Consider the following 21,067-nt stretch of genomic DNA (forward strand, 5'->3'; position numbering starts at 1 on the left):
CAAGGTTGTTCCGTTTCATAAACTTGTACACCCACTTCGCACTGCCATGAAAGTCAATGATCTTCATTTCTGATACAATAATTTGAGCCTTGAGTTTGATCCATATCGTTGAAACTGCACAGTTACTTTCACATTGCAAACGTACCCAACTGGCAAGATTTTCTTCCAAGTTCAGCCATCTTGCCTTTCTACCTCTACGAGCTCATTTCCTTGGATTCATCTTCTTAAGCTCCTCTTTCTTCAACTTCCAATCACATACATTCTTCTCACTGCAACTAAATTCTCTTCCAGCAGCTCTGTTGCCATGCTCCTTGGCAAACTTGATGACGTCTAATTTAAAATCATCCGTATATGATTTTCACTTCGTCATCATGGAAATTTTATAAATTTTATAAATACTCAACAGATTGATCACTCATTTATTTATAACAAGAGATTGATCCCACGTATACCTTATATAATGGTATATACTAACCCCAGCCGCTGAAGCCTAGGCCTAGCGGACTTAAGGAAGATAAGATCAAACGATAACCACTGCGGCCCTGCCTCAAACAATTCTTTGAACTCCAGCCAAAACAGTCAATGAAGCCTTGTTTACATCAGGTGAGTGATCGAAACATTGGAGATATCTGCGTTTATGACAAAGGAAAGTACCGGTAGCCACTTGTGGTTGAAAACGGATGTTTACCAGTACATATTTGAACAAAACAACACATAGAATTATTCAAAAGATTTTATTAAACTTCACTGGAACAATAATGTAATAGCACTTAACAAAATAATATTAGATACAGATCAATACCATAAGTAACTTATAAGTTATAAAAAATCAACGCTGTGTCATCTGCAGTCAATATAGGGTTTGCTCAGTTCGGCAGATGGCGAGGCCGAGTGCATCTTATATTCATGGGCGTCTTATTTAAAATATTTTTTACACAAATCATCAAAACCCGCGTCTTATATATGGGTGCATCTTATAATTGGGTGCATCTAATATACACGAAAATACAGTATACATGTAAGCTATAAATAGTGAAGCATTCAATTGTAATCGCTATTGGTCACAATTATTTAGTGTCAAAGTTCAGCTTCTTTTTAAGCAATTATCATGTCTCTGACATTTATTCAACTTGATAAATGTATTTACTCTGTTTATGTGATATAAACTTGTTTCAAATCTAATCTGAAGGACAAATGGAATAAATGATAACTATATTAAATGAATGTCTTATGTGTTTGTGACAAGATGGCACTTTTAATTATGTATTTGAACTATGACTGCTTTCAATAATTTGCTCTATTGGGCCTTAGCAACAGTATTTAAACTAAAAAGAACTGAAAAATTAATAACCAGTACAACAAGCAATTTTATCAAATAGCATTTACTGAGATAGAACATCGAAATTACCACTTGATGCAGAACAGTATGTAAATTTCTGCATGTGTATACACCATCAGCCACAAGCACACTAGCCGATCAACAAGGATGCACACTGCATTTGTGCAATTTCTGATTTACTCTCCCTCATGGATAAGGGTGGGAGGATATTCAAGAAATTAAACCTTTTATTTTCTTCTACAATGCACATGTTCACCTGTACGTATCTCTAACTAGGGTGGGAGGATATTCAAGAAATTAAACCTTTTATTTTTTTCTACAATGGTACTGCTCTATAGTTTGTGCAGGTAAAGATGTGAAGTTGACACCTAGCATGGTTGGGTTCACTGCTTCGGGATTGCTTCCATCAGTTTGTAAAATATGCTGACCCACAGAGCGAATCCAAAACAATGAATTAAGGGAACCATAAAACCCTCTCTGGCTACAATCAAATCCATGGCAGAGTTCCACTAGATTGAGTGGATGTTCACTAAGCTTAGTGGACATCCACCAAACAAAATGTCATCCAATTTTCATAGTGGACACTTAATTCCTTGCCCCCCTGGATCCACTTCCATATTGCTGAGTGGGCAATCCATAATCAGCATTGCATGTACTGTAGCTCTACTTGAATTAATACCTGTTATCACCATTATTAAGTACTATTATGGCAAGCTTTCACAAAATGTCTGGAACTTTTCTCTATCACAGTTTCTGTTAATAAAATGCATGACAATATAATGTTAAGTGCTCTTTAGTTGGTGGGCTAGGTGGGGGTGAAGAGGAGATAATATACCTAAACACTGGACTACAGGTTTAAAATTAAACTGCTTTCCATAATTTTGACATATTCAAAAAACTATGTGTGCTTAGTTTGTGTTAAATATACAAATATACTGTTTATCTAGAATTCTGGTAATATCCCCAGAATTCACAATTTATTGTGCATAAAATATCAGTTTTTCAGACTTCTAATCATCTGCCAAACTCCAAGTCTTCTCATACTTCCAGATTATCAAACTTTTACTGTTATTAGTTACCCTCACTAATACTTGCATACAATTGTATTGTTCTGATAAATAGTGTCACAACAATGCAGCAGCACATTTACTATTACAATATCATGATTCAGAAATGACTGATAAAGAAATAACTACCTTCAGAAATGTTATGAGTGTGGTAAAAAATTATGTCTACAGCCATTATACTTGGATGATAACTATATACAGTGTCATTTCACATGATTAGATTCTTGTAAGTGCAAATATGGGGCCAAGCTATATTGTAGGATGTATGAACATTCCAACCTCTGTGTGTAATCTGACAATTTCATGCCTAATCAGAGAAACATAATAAGGTGAAAAAACTGACTCTTATACCTCATGACTGGCTTCTCTGCTGTATTCACTCAAACATCAGTCACACCTAAGATCAACAACCAGGGAACCATATCAGCTTGATATATGGTAGATATTTACACCCTCAAAAATTTAACATACCAGACAAGCAAAACATGAACATTGATTTCAGCATAAAAACAGGAATTGGCTATTTGCAACTAAAAGAAACTATTTTTTTATATTAATGTTTTTCTTTAGTATATCACTGATGTTGAAGACGGAATTTAACTTGGTTAAGCACCCAACATTAAATTTGAAGAACAACTGAGATTTCTGTTTGTAAAACATATATCTGCACTGCAGGTCAAAATTCACAAGTTCAAAAATCCATAGAAATTTAAAAATTGCTATAAAGGTATGACAACCTAATCAGTTTATTTGCATTTCTATATGCATAAAAACATGACTACCACACTGCATTTATTTCTCTCAAGTGGTTTGGCTCTATCTTCCTAACAAGATTTTCACTGAAGAAAAAAATATAAATGCATAAAATATTGAAAATTGCTGTAATGGCACGTAAATCTATAAAATATTGAAAATTGCTGTAATGGCATGTAAATCTAATCAGGTCATCTATGTAAGCAAACAAAAATATCTGTCGAATTATGTAATGTAATGTTGCTTAACCACGCTGACAAGGATTTTGTCAAAAAATCGTCCTAATAAAAAAATGTTTTCAAAAAAATGTTAAATATTTTTTAAATATTTATGATAGCTTGAAAGTAAAATCATTTACTCTACATATGCATATAAATATACTTGCTATATTTAATTTGTCTATTTTGAAAGGATTTTGTGCTTAACCACGCTGACAAGGATTTTGTCAAAAAATCGTCCTAATAAAAAAATGTTTTCAAAAAAATGTTAAATATTTTTTAAATATTTATGATAGCTTGAAAGTAAAATCATTTACTCTACATATGCATATAAATATACTTGCTATATTTAATTTGTCTATTTTGAAAGGATTTTGTGCAATATTGCTAACAATCTTCTCTGGATGGATAGGACCCAATCAAGATGCCCTTGCTGCAGTCAATAGGGACATAAAAAGTACTATATTTTTATAACCACACAGATACATCATGGATTCTAGAAAGGTAAACCATAACAAAACACATCTGCAAAAAGGAGAGTTCCACCATGCTGAGCAATCTTATCTAGGCTAGCACATGGTGACCTAATTTATCTATGACCAATAGCAGGTCTACCAGTTTCTATCTGGCACAAGTGACGGCGAAGTAGCATGTAATAGGTCAAGCTTCTGTGATCCCAGACTGACATGGTCCCACACAAGGTACCACAGACTGAAAAGGTCCCATCAACTCGACTAAAATATAGAGAATACATTCTAACTTTGAGCTTAGATTATGTTGTAACTGTGCTGTAAACTAAGTGGTTTTTATCCAATTAGGAAATAATTTTGTATGCACATGAGTGTGGATGGGGCTAAGTGAAATCATTTTTGAACAATTTAAAAAGGAACTGTCTGATGTAAATATGGTCCTCTTGGAGCTAAAAGGAGACCATTTATTACAACTGGGAATTTGGAATAAAACCATATTAGACTCCATTCTAGGCAAATGTGGGTATGTGAGAAAGCTCGCCAGTAGCTTCTCATAGGTCGGTGGTTCTTTCCGGGGTTTTCCCGGATTCTTCCTCCACCATTAATACTGGCCGCCATGTATAGCCTATCGTGTGCTGAAAAATGGCATTAAACCCCACAACAACAACAACAACAACTCCACTCTAGGAAGGTCATCAACAAAACCTGCTATGACTTAATAATCATAAATTTACCTGTGTGGATGCCAAGCTGGCAACTGATGCTTTAAAAGTTATACTAAACTCACCATATCATTAAGAAGTTATACTGGGACAAAATCAGCCCACATATTACTACTAATGTACACATGGATAGAAGCTTGTTTTGTACACAATCTATTAATACAGCTTTTCTAAAGTTTGAATTGAAATACAAATAATTTATTTAAATTGTCATACACCCACTAATATCAATAGATAAAAACATCAATGGTATCAAATATTGCTGATGACGATATTAACTGAAAAGAGTTTACATCAAGTGATAACTATTGTATGAAAGAAAAGACTTTTGTACACTAACAATTAAAATAGAAGAAATTGGAGAACTCATGGAACAAATGGAAAGATCACCGCTGATATTTAGATATAGGCCCCTTCATATAAAGACAAGACCAGCTCCTGCACTGATCAAAGAATTACTGAAAACCTTTAAACAAAACCAAAACAAATAACCAACACTGCTGGCGCCAGAATAATGACTGATGGGTCTCACTTCCCACTAACCTGGGCTTGACAAAAATTGTCCAGACCATACAATTTGACATGTTCAATTTAGTTCTATACTTCATAGGTGTCACAAACTCTATTTACATATTAGAAATCTGGTTTGGACCAAAGTGTCCTGAAAAAGTGCACCTATACAGCTTTTGCCACAAGAAGTTTAAAGTTAGAATTAGGTTCATATGAACTTTCTGCTTTTATCCAAGATGGTATGGACAATTTTTTGTATTATTCTTTCTGACCAAATCCATTTACATAACTAATTTGGTCCATACCTAAATACTCATTGATCAAATTTTTGAACAGATATTTTGGGAAAATATGAAAATGGGCCCATACACTTTAGTCTTGCTTTAGCAGTGATATTGTCTTTATTATTAGCTTTGTTGTCTAAAAAAACTCCAACCAGAAACAAGAGGCCCAAATGGATGTGATATTGCTCAGCTCTAAGTTCACATTTATCATCATGTGAATGTAAATTCACACATGTATTAAAAGTGGAGCAGGCATAAAAATACCACACATAGTTGCTGCATTAATTTTAATATGATTTATTTTCTTTCCTTGACCATAAATGACAATATATATGGTCACTTTCTCTGCATAACAATGATAAGTCATTTTGTACCCTGTATTTCTCCAAGCCATTTGGCATGAAAAAGACGAGTTACTCTGTGCAGTCAGTATGGATTTCTGGGTCTATCCTTAGCCCCAATAGGGCCATGTACCAGGAGTTAAGGTTTTTCTCGTTTTTGTACCCTCATCCATCAACTGATGCCACATTGGATTTTCCTCAATAAATAAAATGCAAAACAATATTATTTTAGTTGCGGGAATAGGGTGGAGGTGTGATTCATTTTTTAAAGCAAAATGTCCAGATGCAGATGAGACTTCTGTGAAGAAAGCAAAGTCCAGCCAAACTAAATTTAACAACTCCTGGTTGATGCACAGTAGCATGTGAGAGCATTTTGTTCTTTGCATGTACTGTAAAACACATGACATGGGAAACTATCATCTACCTTCACGAAAACAAAGACTTTACATTTAATCTAGTGTGGCCATAGGATGTGTCACAATCCCCAACAGCAAAGCTGATGCAGAAAGAAGATTTTCAAAATTCAAAAAGGCCTTCAGTTATGTTTGAGCAGTAGTACTGTCCTGTCTCTAACAAGTACAAAGACGAACAATAATGACACTTACATAAAGGTCACCTGAAGTTATGATAGTTGTTAGAAGGTACAAAATTAATTTAAACATTATTTTATATGAAAAAATAGGTATCTAGGCAGTATCTCGACAAAATTTCAAGTCTGCATGATGAATCATTTATAGTTATCTTATGTAGTGACAAGCAATACAGGGATTTACAAATTGTCTAAAAGTTAGCTTGCTCTGTGGCAAGCTGACTCGAATACTGAAATTGAATCTGCAAAATTTGAGCTTGCCTAAAACATAATATCCCAACATGTGGGACCTTCAAAAATTGAGAAAAAATATCGCTTTGACATCAAGAAAACTGGGGGGGGGGGGGCGGCGTTAGGGGACTGGGCTGTTTAATAACTGAATCCTCATTTTGCAATCACATCAATAATGATTTTTAATAATGCGCTTTTTCTAATGAAGTTGTTTGTTATTCTGTTTAAATAACATTTTTTTTCTCTCAAAATATCCAAGATATGAAAGATCGTTCCAACTGGTTTGAACAACCATCACGTTTATGTGAAAAATCTGTGTATTACATCACTGCTTTTTGTTTTCTTGATGAGTCTGGTTCCCGAAGTGGTATTTAATAGTATCTTCCCAAATCGGTAGTCCACAATTTGGGAACTAGACTAACTGTTGATACACCACCAAACAAGATTCCTTTTTTATCAAAAACACGCGACATTTCGTGACATGTCTAAGTCGAAATTCAATTTTTTATTGTTCAATTAGTACAATGTTAATGTCGTGATTTCATTGGAAGTAATAATGAAATTTCTTATCATCCCTGAGGATATCTCTAAATGCCAATTCAAGAATTCTCTGAAACTGGCTTGCCCACAATGGTCCGTATCTGTGAAGTCAAGCTCTTTATTTTACGAAGTATTCTTTTCGCTTTGCTGTCTTGTTATCTTTGATCACAGTTATGAAACAGTCGGTTAATTTAAGATAGTTTCTGTTACATACACAATAACATTTATTACAGTGTTCAATTGATCAAATGAAGTGAGTTCCCCGACATACGACTGAGGCCGCTAGATTTTAAGTTAGTCCAATTTTTTTGCCTTTTAACTTTGCTTTTATTCCACCTCCTTTTTTTTATATTCAAATGACATAATTAACGTGATAAAATAAAGTAGGCCAGCTTTTAATTCAGTGCAACAATACAACAAACACTTCCTCAAGTCAGTTATCAAAACACGGTTGGCACTTAATTAGGTTCTCAGAGAAACGCTCGTGGACATGTCTGTTATGGTAGATTGATGCATTTTAGGTTTAATTACAAGAGACACATTGTACTTATGACAATTACACTTAAAAGGAACTAAAAGATGGAACTAGAACACAAATTTCAATTGACAAAACAATTACGGTGTACTAAGAATGTTGTTTGGAAAGAAAATGTAAAAAATTGTACGAGTTATTTTGAAATTTGATATTTCATAGTGTTGATTAAAATTTCCAGGTCCTATCTACCATTTTCAATGATAAAACAAGCGATACATCAAAGTTTCCATTACCAGTTTTGATCGCGATTTTCTTCAAATTCAATAAATAGGGATAATTTTTGGGGGTATTTTCGGGTTTTAAAAATGGGATCCATGCCTGACACTGCGTTATAAGCATGTTAGCAAGTTATCAGGGTACGAGTTATCGAGGGAGCGGTGTAGAAAGATAAAAGGATAGGTACAACTTTTTATAAAAAACAAAATGTGAACTTGATATTGATTAAAAGATGGAAACGACACATAACAGATAAAAGAAACTGTAGCCAAGTACCTGTATACAGAAGAAGAATGCACTACATATAAATATTAAATAAAGGTCTTATGTGAATTGTGGCAAGATTGCAGGGTATAAAACTTGCAAAAACATAAAGCATTAGAAACTGAACACCATCGCTTGTCAGTAAACTAACTTGCACAGAGTTTACTTTTCTTTACTCACACCACCAACATTTAATAAAATTTCTTATATTCTGTATCGTTCTCTCAATTTTTTTGGACCTGCCCATGGGCTAGTAGTGCCTTGCATCTAAGCTTACCTGAACCAAATCTGAGCTTGCCCTGGGAGTTGGGCAAGTGGATTGGTAAATCCCTGCAATAGATTTTTAAAGCACAAATCGGATGTTTTCTTATGTATTTCCATAACCTGAATCCATCATCACTATAGTGAAATCTTAATTGAGCAGCTTTTGCAATGAGCAACCGCAATCAAAGTGCATTGATCTAGTTTACTATATGAATACAGTGATGTCAGCAACCACCTGCAACCATGATGCAAATCAAATTTTCCACCCTACAATGAATGACCATCTTACAAAATAATGAATGACCATATCGCAAAACAAGAAATAAACACTAGACTTGTAATGAATTCTTTGTAACTACCAATGTTGAGTAGAGTCTGCGGGTGAGTGAAAGTTATTCTGATTCAAGATGCACACAAAAAAAGTGGGAAAGTTGACTTTTATCACAATTTCCATTTGATCTATTCAGTAAAACTGAACGCCACATACTAAACCAGCTCTGAGTAAGAGTCACGGTCACCACTGCAGAGCCAATGTGGTCAAAGTCACTATTACAATTAACCATTCCAACTTTAAAAGATCAACAATCAAGGACTTCCATAGTCAGTGCAACAGTTTGCCTTTTCTGGTTATGTGTTTTGAAAACCTACATATATCATCATGAGATCTACTCATCCTGATTTCACTGTAGCATGATAGGTCTGACAAGAAATAATAGGTAATGACTTGTGTGAATGTGATCTTCTTGTCTTTTTCTCATAAGTTATTTGCATTTCATGCTTGATTTAGTTCTCAAGTTATTGTAACAGCATTTATACTCTTTTATTGATGCTATTGATATTAAAACCCACACAAGGTCCAACATGCTTCGTTTAGAGTTACTGTCATCAGTTCCCCTTCATGCATTGGTGCCATCCTTTTGTTTATCAAGTTTATCCATTTTTTAATTTATTTCACAGTTGACTTGGACTTTTTGCTGTAAATAAATTATCAAGTATGTATTACCATAACTAACATCAAAATTTACTGATAGGATAAATGTTACCTAATAGTTAAGTGTGTAAATCTTATAGAAATAGACTACATGTGAATCTTCAATAAAAATCTACATGTTTATGATGATCCAGCTTTAGTGCATATAATTTGGGTTTTTTATATGATGCCTCTAATAATTTTAACAAAAACTATCAATCAAGAACAATATGTATGTACAGTTACTATGGGTATTTCTCCTTCTCATACCCACTTGAATTTGAACATGAAAACGGATTCTCCTGCACAAACTTGTTAGGAGACCACCCGTATTTAGAGACCACTTTTTTCTTATGACAGGTTTATTGGTATTTGCTATATGGTTTAACAGCATTGTTCTGTGTGATTCTGTAACAGTTCCAAGATGAACTGTACACCTACAGCAAATATTGGTAGGAAAATACTGTCAAGAGGCTAGTATTTGATTTAGTGATGTTACAGCTATATCCATCTTCACAACTGCTGGAAATAACACCATGGGCTGCTTGTTTGAAATCCATTTTAGACCAACAGACTAATATTTAGACTATATTATATAATATGCCCCATTTTCCTATTTCTAGTTTATCTTGTGCACTGATTGACCTGTAAAGATTAATATATGTCATTTGTAACATTTATTTCCCTCACCATATCCTATGGGAATTAATACATCTCATGAAATATTTCTTAAATAATTTTCACCAACAAGGCTACTTGAAGTAGTTATCTTATTTTCTTACCAAGGTTCAGAGTAGTAGTAATTGCAGTAATAGTAGCAGTAACAGTAGTAGAAATATTCATAGTAGTTGAAGTAATAATAATAATAGTAACAGTACTAGTAAAACAGTTGTTGTGGCAGTAATAGTAGTAGTAATAGAAGTAGTAATGGTAGTAGTAGTAGTAATAGTAGTAGTAGCAGAAGTAGTAATAGTAGTATCAGGACTAGTAATAGTAATCATCATAGTGGTAGTAATGGTAGTAGTAGTAGTAATGGTAGTTATGGCAGAAGTAGTGATAGTAGTATCAGTACTAGCAATAGTAGTGGCAGTCATAATGGTAGTAATGGTAGGAGCAGTAGTAATAGTAGTAGTAGCAGAAGTAGTAATATTAGTAGCAGTACTAGTATTAGTAATAGCAAAAGTGGTAGTGGTAGTAGTCTCAGTAGTAATAGTAAAAGTGGCAGTGGTAGTAGTCTCTGTAGCAATAGTAAAAGTGGTAGTGGTAGTAGTCTCTGTAGTAATAGTAAAAGTGGTAGTGGTAGTAGTCTCTGTAGTAATAGTAAAAGTGGTAGTAGTCTCTGTAGTAATAGTAAAAGTGGTAGTGGTCTCAGTAGTAATAGTAAAAGTGGTAGTAGTAGTAGTCTCAGTAATAATAGTAAAAGTGGTAGTGGTAGTAGTCTCATTAGTAATAGTAAAAGTGGTAGTGGTAGTAGTCTCAGTAGTAATAGTAAAAGTGGTAGTGGTTTCAGTAGTAATAGTAATAGTGGTAGTGGTAGTAGTCTCAGCAGTAATAGTAGTAGTAGCAGAAGTAGTAATATTAGTAGCAGTACTAGTATTAGTAATAGCAAAAGTGGTAGTAGTAGTAGTCTCAGTAGTAATAGCAAAAGTGGTAGTGGTAGTAGTCTCTGTAGTAATAGTAAAAGTGGTAGTGGTAGTAGTCTCAGTAGTAATAGTAAAAGTGGCAGTGGTAGTAGTCTCAGTAGCAATAGTAAAAGTGGTCACAAGTGGTAGTGGTCTCAGTAGTAATAGTAAAAGTGGTAGTGGTCTCAGTAGTAATAGTAAAAGTGGTAGTGGTCTCAGTAGTAATAGTAATAGTGGTAGTAGTAGTAGTCTCAGTAATGATAGTAATAGTGGTAGTGGTAGTAGTCTCAGTAGTAATAGTAAAAGTGGTAGTGGTAGTAGTCTCAGTAGTAATAGTAAAAGTGGTCACAAGTGGTAGTAGTCTCAGTAGTAATAGTAATAGTGGTCACAAGTGGTAGTAGTCTCAGTAGTAATAGTAAAAGTGGTAGTGGTCTCAGTAGTAATAGTAATAGTGGTAGTGGTAGTAGTCTCAGCAGTAATAGTAGTAGTAGCAGAAGTAGTAATATTAGTAGCAGTACTAGTATTAGTAATAGCAAAAGTGGTAGTGGTAGTAGTCTCAGTAGTAATAGCAAAAGTGGTAGTGGTAGTAGTCTCAGTAGCAATAGTAAAAGTGGTCACAAGTGGTAGTGGTCTCAGTAGTAATAGTAAAAGTGGTAGTGGTCTCAGTAGTAATAGTAAAAGTGGTAGTGGTAGTAGTCTCAGTAGTAATAGTAAAAGTGGTAGTGGTAGTAGTCTCAGTAGCAATAGTAAAAGTGGTCACAAGTGGTAGTAGTCTCAGTAGTAATAGTAAAAGTGGTAGTGGTCTCAGTAGTAATAGTAAAAGTGGTAGTGGTAGTAGTCTCAGTAGTAATAGTAACAGTGGTAGTGGTAGTAGTCTCAGTAGTAATAGTAAAAGTGGTCACAAGTGGTAGTGGTCTCAGTAGTAATAGTAAAAGTGGTAGTGGTCTCAGTAGTAATAGTAAAAGTGGTAGTGGTAGTAGTCTCAGTAGTAATAGTAAAAGTGGTAGTGGTAGTAGTCTCAGTAGCAATAGTAAAAGTGGTCACAAGTGGTAGTAGTCTCAGTAGTAATAGTAATAGTGGTAGTGGTAGTAGTCTCAGCAGTAATAGTAGTAGTAGCAGAAGTAGTAATATTAGTAGCAGTACTAGTATTAGTAATAGCAAAAGTGGTAGTGGTAGTAGTCTCAGTAGAAATAGCAAAAGTGGTAGTGGTAGTAGTCTCAGTAGCAATAGTAAAAGTGGTCACAAGTGGTAGTGGTCTCAGTAGTAATAGTAAAAGTGGTAGTGGTCTCAGTAGTAATAGTAAAAGTGGTAGTGGTCTCAGTAGTAATAGTAATAGTGGTAGTAGTAGTAGTCTCAGTAATGATAGTAATAGTGGTAGTGGTAGTAGTCTCAGTAGTAATAGTAAAAGTGGTAGTGGTAGTAGTCTCAGTAGCAATAGTAAAAGTGGTAGTGGTAGTAGTCTCAGTAGCAATAGTAAAAGTGGTAGTGGTAGTAGTCTCAGTAGCAATAGTAAAAGTGGTAGTGGTAGTAGTCTCAGTAGCAATAGTAAAAGTGGTAGTGGTAGTAGTCTCAGTAGCAATAGTAAAAGTGGTAGTAGTAGTAGTCTCAGTAGCAATAGTAAAAGTGGTAGTAGTAGTAGTCTCAGTAATGATAGTAATAGTGGTAGTGGTAGTAGTCTCAGTAGTAATAGTAAAAGTGGTAGTGGTATTAGTCTCAGTAGTAATAGTAAAAGCCCATATCACAAAATACAATACAAGTAAATATACTGTGTGCCATGGTGTAAAGAAGTTAATTATGGTGTTCATCGTGAGTATACATACATAATGTTCCATGATTGGTGCATTATTTTATAAATATGTATATTAATCACCATTCATTTAAGTTATCAAAGATTGTCTAAGACTAAAAGCTAAACTGATAGTGTAAGAAAGATTTCTTACAATTAATATATTACTATGACTCATGAGGGATACAAATTTTTCTACAGATGGATAGAGATAATAAACCTCATTAAAGTATTTCTTTCATAAATGGCCATAAGCTTGACAAACACAAACAATATGGAATTTATTTTCTACCAAATCGACATTACTTTTCCAGCTTATTCACAATACCTGTTATTTCTCTCAATCCTGCTATGCCTACCTGTCTCTATTTTCAGTGTATGCACTAAGCACCTTAATTTAGCAAGTAACTTCCTAAGAAAATATGATAATCCATATGAGAGTTATTTTCCCAGCTCTAATTAGGTTTTATACATGCTATAATACACACATTTATGTGAATTGTTAATATCACTGTGCCAGTTTTGGAATGTCTAATACTCAACTCTTTCCCAAAATACTGAGAAAAATCTTTTTTTTTATCTCCAACATCTTGATTAAGCCAAACATACCCAAAATAGAAGTGAAATAACATTTCTTTAACTTTGGTAGCCCAGACAACATGGTTATTTTCATCTAATCTTTTCAGCACTAATAACGTTGTTGTTGGTAGCAAGTTGAAGGCATTCTTACAACCTTCAACCAGTATTTAATACATTGCAGAAATATGAAGTACAAAATGGGTATGCACTCACCTAAGAAAATTGTATTATTGATAGTCTTAAGAAATCTAAATACTGTTTGCAAAAGCTGTGCCGTACAATTTGAATATCTCTGCTAAATTCATATCTTCAAAGCAATTGGTTTTATTACAGAATCAAAAATGTTAAAAGCATGCTCTACACTAAAACAGCCAAATTATTTTTAATAATTCAAAATCCTTGAAGTTTAGTATCTACCTATCTTTATCCAAATCAACTTTCGGGTGAAAAATAGGCCCATGTACTTGTAATAAGGCACAGACTCAGTATGACTTTCTATAAAAAGAAACATACCTCCTTTTGCTTCAGATATCACACATTTCTGAAAATGATGATTTTAGTTTTATTAAGACTGACCATCATGCCAGTTCTATTACAGAAATGTTCAATGTCATTTTTTGTTCTGAATTAGCTTAACTATATCAGCACAATTAGCAACATCATCAGCACAAAGCATTGCAAAAATATCTTCAATATCTTCTGAGATAAATACACCTCTGTTGGATTTGAACTTCAGCTGTGTAATCAACCCCAGAGGCATGGCCTACTGTCTGAATTGGTTGTCATGTCTGATTTCATCTTTGCATGTCCTTCAAGCCAGTATACAGTTATAGGGTGGGGATCTCAGCAGTTTCCAAGTTGCAGCACAAAGGCAGTATTCCCTTTCCCTAGGGCAATACATAGACATAATCTAACACCCCATTAAACATGTTAAAGCCTTGACAACAACACATGTCAAGTTTCTGATCTTTACCTATAATACTTAAAAAGTTATAATTTAAACAAACTATCCCAACCCATTTGCCCCACCGACAGGGGTGTCCATACAGCCAATTTTAAAGCCACTGTGCCCATCCACAGACAACCCTCATCCCCAAGTTTTAAGTCTGTCCCTTCAACAATGTAGTAGAACATAAATGACATTGCTAATGGATCGATTGACTGATGTATGTACACATAAGCAAGGTAGCCCACCCCTTTTCAAACATGATAACATGAACTGCACATTATATGCCCACCCTGTGGTTAATTGTTTTCTGTGAAGGCACTAGTATGCTAAGGTTGAATGGGAAGATTACTGACCAAGAGGTCTCAAATACTTTGACCTTTGTTCAAGTTCATCAGTCTTGAACTAAACTGAATGTGCAGAAATTATCATTTTCTTATTAGTCATACCATGATCATGACCTCTGACCTTTAGACCCAGAATCTACAATACTTTGCTAGCTTAAGCACAAACTATCTTGAGAGTTTGGCAAAGGAACTAATTCTACAACAAAAGTTACTGAGCAAAACCTATATTTGTTTGAATCACAATGACCCTGACCTTTGATATTTTGACCCCCAAATAAATTAAGCCTTTTCCATATCAGAAGTGCAAGCTCTCCACAAACATTGGTCAGTGGACTTAAATTACTATCCAAAAAACCTACTTTTCTGTCAGACAAAGTGACCTTTGACTTTTTCACTCCAAAATTAATAAGCTTCTTCCTTACCCCAAGTGCAAACCATCCACAAAGCTTGAAACATGTACATGATGTTGAACTAAAGTCAATGTGCTGACACCAATTTTTTTATAGTCAGTGACCTTGACCTAAGAACTAATCATCCTGAAATCAAAAGGCAGATTCTTTCTGATCCAAACTGCAAGACATCCACAAAGTTTAGTAACTACAAAGTATGGACTACTTGAGTTACTATGTACAAAAACCAGATTGGTAACAGTCAGACAGACAGATGGACAACATCATGACAATGTATAACCTGCTTTATGGCAGATGTATTGTGGGGATAATAAGAAACAACTCAGATATCACAAAGTGAAAGTGTGATTAAGCAAAGCACCTTAACAAGAAAGTTTTTAAAAAAAATAACTGAGTGAGGCCAACCAAGACAATACCATAAACTTTTGTTTCTAGGTATCCTGAAGGGAAGCACAGTGAAAATTAGAAACAAGTCAAGATAATATATTAAAAACACAAACAAAGAAAATGTGTTATAATTATTCAAACAATAACAAATGGAGACACAGGTATCAACTGTCCTCTCGCGTGCGTGCGTGCGTGTGTGTGTGTGTGTGTGCGTGCATGCATGCATCCATGCATGTGTACACTTTACCATTCCCTGATAAAATTAGGGATCAAAAGTGAAATTGAGCTCTCCTGTACAATGATTTGGTATCTCATTTCACAACTACATATCTAAAATATTTTTGACCATGTTTTAGTTTTGATTTTTGAGACATCCAAAATGCATAACCACACACATGCGATACCTGGCCAACCAATGCATGTGGAAATAAGACTTGTACATTTCATGTTAAAGAACAATACAAATTAAGAGCCCCTTTTTCACTTGTACACAATGAACCTCTACATAATGGACACCGGTCCAAAAAGGATAAAATGTAAAGTCCCCAAGTATCCTTTATAGAAGGTTTCAATATATACAATTTCACATGTATACAAAAAAAAGTCATACTATCATTAATAAATGTTAAGTCTTCATAGTCGTATTTCTGTAGAGACAAGTATTTGACTACAGGGCTATAATTCTTCTTCCACTAATCCCAACTGGTAACGAGTATATCATTTTCATGTGAATGAGCTGTATAACATCGAGACATAAATCAACATATCAATGACATCTGTAATTAAGTGTGCCTACCACAGATATTACCATGTAAGCATCATGCACATATCACTCAGAGAAAAGATGGATAATAATGAGCATATCAAACAACCATACTATGCCAATAATGTAACTGTATACCTATGTACAGTACACTTTACTGTCTGCTTAACATAACTGTTTGTTTTATGTCTGCTTTAACACAACTAATACAAAAGGTTTTACCTGTGAGCAGAAGGCAACACTAGACAGCAGTCACTGTGGTTTTATGATTAATCAAACCCCGTAGCATGGAAATTTGTAATCCTTTGTACAAGTTATTCAAGCTATTAACTCGCCAGTTTCAGTTTTCAGTTTTCGGCTGCTTCTTCTTATGTCAGTTATGAGATAGTGGCATTGTAGCCTTTTCTCCTCACACAATCATGCCTAAGAAGTAGCATTAAAAATTCTCCCCACACCAGCAGGGATGTAATTGATATACTGCAAACAAATCAAAACAATGTTGTCAACTCTTCTATAAAAAGTTAAAGTGCCTTGAATGAAGAGCCTATGATTTGTCAAAGAATAAAAAGATTGACAACTACCGGTAGTACATGCTTAGTAGTATGACGGTTGTCCTCAATTCCACTGCAAACTATTGAGCTGCTGTTTATCACTGTGATCGGATATTAAGTTGGGGTAAGACTAGCTGGTTATCCTATCACCTGACCTCCAAATAATGCAGTGATGATGAGGAGCCCAAACACCTTTCTGTAGTCAGATTACTACCTTTCTGGAGTCAGGTTACAAAATCTCCACTAGCTGTCTACACAAAGGCCATCAAACCATTCCATTCCACTCAATTTAGATGATCACCCCCACTAACTCGCTCACAAATCTGATCAAACTACCACACTGTCAATGCAAAGAAGCACTGCCTACCTGATTAGCTGATAATATGACAGAGAGAAGCACTTCTCAATTGGTCACTTTTGTAGTTCACTCTCGCTTTCTGTTGAAATGTGTGTAAATGTTTCCTAATCTCCTGTATTATCCTCTTTTTCTCCTCCGTCCCGGCAGCTCACCACCTAGGATGTCACAAATAAATGCAAATATTTTTAGTCCAACTAACTCTTAAGTACATTAATTTAGCAACAAGATATTCAATCCAATAGCTATCAAAAAACGACCGGCAACTTTCTCTGAGCCCAAATTATCATCAGCGGAAATCAATAAGTCTCTTTCAAATGGCATAATTTTCAATGAATTACAATTCTATAAAAGCCAGCGATTCAGCCAATACAGTGGAGCTGCTATCTCACACAATGCTAGTCATGTAACGCTGATGCTATGTCAAATTGAATTTATTACATTCAATTGAAATGTGGTACAATAACAAAGTAAATTTAGAGAGAGGTGTTGAGGAAAGATTTGATTTGGAGAAAAAAGTGAACAGGTAAATGCTAGAAGTAAATTTACTGGTGTATTCTAAACAGACATAAACAGTTGAAAGGGCACAGACTTTGCTGGCATAGAAATGGTGAACAAAGCAGAACAGATCTGAGATTCTGTCTGGCAGCGAGGGCACTTGAATGTCCCCAATAGAGCACTCAAGCTTGAAGAGATTAGTAGATGATTACCTCGACTACAGTGACAGTAAAAATATTGATAGTGACGGTGTAGAGTAAATTTCAAGATCTGACTTTAACTGCAGGATCTTTAATTGAAGCTGATAATTTCTCAGTAAACATGCTGAGATTCATCAGGAAATTGAAGAACTAGCTGTTCTTTCTTTACATTGCATAAAATACTAATTAATAATATGCTTTCTGAATTTAATTCAAAAATCATTGCACAATTTTTTTTAAAGATTTATAAACCTAAATAAACTGTAAGCTATTTTACCAATAAAATGTCCCTGTGACAATGATGAAAGCCAACAAATTGCCAAATTTCTTAAAAAGGTAAAATATGCATGTTAGAAATGTGTATTAATGAACTTCATAACACACAAAAAAATTCTTTGTTGCAAAATTTTCTTCCTACTTTTTTAGATTATAACAATTAAATTTGTAGATTCAAATTATATCTTCCCAATTTGTCTTTTTCTGTTTCTTCTTGTTATTACATAGAAACATGTTTAAAGACCACCACCTCTAGTAACAGTAAGTAATCTTTAAGGACAGGTGGTCTGTCATTCGAGGCTAACACATTTTGTACAGTAAAAACAGTTATGACCTGTTATGAGACCACTTGTCTTGAGAGACAATATTTTTTGGCAGAAGGGGTGGTCATTCAAGACAGGTTCTACAGTATAATAATTGTTTTGTACATAAAAAATGTGGTCTATCATGACAGGTGGTCTTCCAAAGCAGTGATCTTTCAAATCACATTTATTATTGTTATTATTATTATTATTATTATTATTATTATTATTATTATTAGCCTAACTTTGTAAATAATTTACCAGAACTCACAACTCAGATTGTACAAATAGCAAAACAAACACCAACAAAACATGGACATGATTCAAGATTGTGCACAAAATAAAAAAACCTAAATGTGACATTTCAATGTTATATGTGTCATCATGATCAACACACAATTTACTAGAGACACCCCTGACAAGACAATTATGAAGTTAGCTTACAACCGAGAAATTAGTGATTGCACTGTGGATTGAGGAATGAAAAAGAAAATAAACCCAATTTATCGGATACAATCCATGATATTATCATTGCTAATATTCAACCAATCAAAAATGCTGTTTGAAAGAATAGTTCATTTATATTTACCATGTTTATCCGTTTCTTATGCTATGATTATATAATGATTAATACCATATGTACTCACTTACAAGTCAAGTCCAACTGTAAACTGCAGAGACTCAGACCTGCCATCATGTAATGCGATCTAGGTCTGTGCAATTTGTTATGAAGTAATCAGTAGAACAAACACCACAGAACCTGATCTGCAGGCACATCATGCTATGGATCTTTGTTGTTTGCAGTTTGATGTGATTTATAAGTATATACTGTACATCTGAAACATAGCATTTGAGTGTTATGTTATTATCTTGCAAGTTTAGCATCCAGGATATGGTAATACCCACAGTCTGTCCATTCATCTGCCTCCCGATCTATAACTCCAGCTCCATCAAAACCACTGGACAGCAATTCATCAAATTCTGCAGACAGATTGTCCATAATAGAACAATCTGCAAGAGGAATGAAGTTTTGCCCCTTCAATGGGGGCTCTGGGAGAGGGTCAAAGGTAAAATACACAAAAATTGCCAGTACAATGGCATTTGTGCTCTTAGTTTGCGACAAGCAACAATATTTCTATGCAACGGAAATGAAAAATTGGCAGAAGCAGATGCTAATATGAGGATTCACAACAGATTCCTCCATTCTATTTATTTAAAGTCAATAATTCTACTTTTGGTAATACAGTAATAATATTATAGACTTTTTTTTTAAATATTCCTCTTTTGACTCATACTTTTTTTCATATGTATATTTAATTTGCATTGTTGATTAGTTAAGTTTATTAATTTATTTTCATGTTATTGTAATGTAACATTGTATGCTGGATTTAACCTTGTCCAAAACCAAGTGTATTTTCTACTTGATCTGAATTATTGATTTTTTATTTTATTCCATAAACAATACACAGCTAAAATATTCTCCATGTTAATGGGTTTATTATCAGGATTAATATAAGTAAATATGTCTATTTGGGTCTGGGTCGAGGTTATTGGGGAATAGATTCCTGTACAATTTACCTGGTGTACCTGACATTGTTCAGGTTATATATTATAATTTTAGTAACAGACTGCTAATTATAGCAAACATTTTTTTGGGTAAACACTAAGAATTTTCTAGAAGGTTATTTTCCATTATTTAAAGGATTTTTGAAAATAGAAAATGTTAATTGTGACCTGAGGTCAAGCAGAAGACTACATAATCTTGTTACTGGAAGAAATAGTCATTCATACTTAAGATCTAGCAGAATCAATCTGTATTATTGTTGTGTTCAGTATTCATTTGGTCATGAATTTATTTCTTCAAACTTTTCAATTTAAGTTAATTTTCTCTGGAAAAACAGAGTGCTCATTAAAAAAGTAATATTCTTGGACAGAGACTTTCACTGGGATTTATAGTGAATTCAAACCTGGAATCATATTACTGTGTTTCAACAAAAGACTTTTGGCACATCAGCATTATACAGGTCATTGCAGACACATCAACACTTCAGAATTGAACTTACTACTAAAGTTTATTCAGAACTTTAAATTCTTTGGACTTGTGTCTATCATTCTAGGATTATTTTGGGATTTAATTCGCAATACAGTTCTGTATTCTGGGAAAATAAATTATTTATTGAATTTTACACTCTTTTCTGTTACTTATTTTAAAAGCATAGACTCATAACACATAGGACTGAATCTCTTTGAGTTTGACTCTAAAACTGATAAACATTTAAAAGAAATGTCATTAAATTAGCAGTTTTAACAAAGATTTTCATTTTTGGAAATTATTTTGACACCTCTCTGCACTTTACATGCTCAGTGAAAGAGACCATGATTCAACAGAAGCCAAGCAATTTTCAAGACAGATTACTGTTTTATGCCTTGTGATTTCATTAAAATGCATTGTGTAAAAAAAATTACAGCATAGATCCAACAATGATCTCATTTCCAGTTTATTTGTCATTTTCCAGTAATCACTTGAATAAACTTTATTGTCATGGTTTATGTCTAGATTTAGCTGATCGACTCATGCATTGCACTTTCAAAATTTTTATCAACGGTATGGCAGTTATATAAACAGTAGTGCAAGAATGAGGAATGGCAATGCATGGGCAAGCCCCAAACACACCAGCTAGATCTCAGTGTACATATATATACACAGAGGAACCCTGCTAAAACATGGCAGT

The 21,067-nt window shown here is 34.2% G+C and overlaps 1 protein-coding gene across 1 annotated transcript in view; it reads right to left on the minus strand.

Moving 5' to 3' along the window:
• The window catches only part of LOC149803406 (zinc finger MIZ domain-containing protein 1-like), a 410,193-nt gene extending 393,701 nt beyond the window's left edge, over positions 1-16,492 (minus strand). Inside the window, exon 1 of the mRNA XM_089953103.1 lies at positions 16,376-16,492. The gene's annotated coding sequence lies outside the window, so the exon portion shown is untranslated. The remainder of the gene's footprint in view (positions 1-16,375) is intronic.
• Positions 16,493-21,067: the final 4,575 nt, after the last annotated feature.

The sequence above is a fragment of the Sinohyriopsis cumingii genome, chromosome 3 (assembly GCF_028554795.1).
Source record: "Sinohyriopsis cumingii isolate HCF-2022 chromosome 3, ASM2855479v2, whole genome shotgun sequence".
In the NCBI taxonomy this organism is placed as follows: Eukaryota; Metazoa; Mollusca; class Bivalvia; order Unionida; family Unionidae; genus Sinohyriopsis; species Sinohyriopsis cumingii.